General features: G+C 51.0%; 1 pseudogene; it reads left to right on the top strand.

Moving 5' to 3' along the window:
• Positions 1-655: 655 nt before the first annotated feature.
• LOC142576797 (U2 spliceosomal RNA) lies at positions 656-834 on the top strand (annotated as a pseudogene).
• Positions 835-1,195: the final 361 nt, after the last annotated feature.

The following is a 1,195-nucleotide window of genomic DNA, read 5'->3' as shown; positions in this document are numbered from 1 at the left end:
ACAAATTAACGTGTTTAGGCGCGTATCGAAGGTAGCGCTTAATAAAAAATCAGTGCCATTCCACTCTGTGAATGGGGATGACCAGCGAAGTTGGGTATGGGGGCCCCTAATGGCAAACAGTTCTTTGCCGTGCGTCAGACGCCGTATGCACATAAATTGGAGGCGAGGCGCGACTAGCCGCTCCTCCACGATGTTGAGCCTCGAAAGATGATCAGCCACGGGAAGTATACATACCCGTGTATTGTTGCAAGCTGTGGCACGACACTTTTTACTAACGAATACCGGCACGTGGAACAGACTCGCACCTCAACGAACACACACTGTTTCGCCGCAACCAAGACGTTTATGCGCTGCTCGACGTCCCGCAGTGCAGTGGTGGTTGTGAGGTCACTCGAAAACCGCATGCGGTCACACACTACCCAGGCCAGGCAAAATTGTTTCTCCACAAACTCCCTCTGACTTGGTCGCTGCTTCGGTGAAACGTTTCCAGTTTGCGTGATTGGGGCGACATGGACGACTCGCATTTATTTCCACCTCGCGGTCCTGGAGGGCAGCACGCTTACGTTACTGCCACCACGGGAGAGCGCAAGCAAAGTAAAGGAGATTACGCAAGCGCTTGAAACACCGACAAAGCGAGGGCGGTGCGACCGTAGACATGGCCGACGAGGGTTAAAGTGTAGTATCTATTCTGATCAGCTTAATTCTGATACGGGTTGTATTTGCACCTAAGGTAACAAACTTATTTTTGCAACTTGGCGGAGTATTTAAAGCCTGCTTCATCTCCGCACTGGGTCGGCCCGGTTTGGCGCTATCTTTGAGATCGGCCTACGTATGAGGAAAAATTCTCCATATACACGGCTCCATGAACGCAGCAATTTTTTTCCGAACCTAGCCATATACATCTTCGCTGTAACTCGAAGTATTGTTTGACGGCGATATTGTTGTGGGCCGGGTCCACCGCTGGCGAACACAAGAAAAGCATTTACAGAGGAGAGAGAACCTGTGATTCGAATGGGGGGGGGGGGGACGAAAAGAACTAGTCCGGCTGCAGAAACATGTGCGAGCATGGGGCACGGTCGTCTAACAGAGAACATAATTCTTGTGTGGCTAGTATTTAACTACGGCCAAAGAGCATGCGCAGAACTATTGTGAGCCGTCGCCGTGCTTGATACGATGGGCCTATCGAACGTAACAA

The sequence above is a fragment of the Dermacentor variabilis genome, chromosome 3, assembly GCF_050947875.1.
Source record: "Dermacentor variabilis isolate Ectoservices chromosome 3, ASM5094787v1, whole genome shotgun sequence".
In the NCBI taxonomy this organism is placed as follows: Eukaryota; Metazoa; Arthropoda; class Arachnida; order Ixodida; family Ixodidae; genus Dermacentor; species Dermacentor variabilis.
The sequence above is the reverse complement of the archived record's forward strand: the minus strand, read 5'-3'. Positions and strand labels throughout refer to the sequence as shown.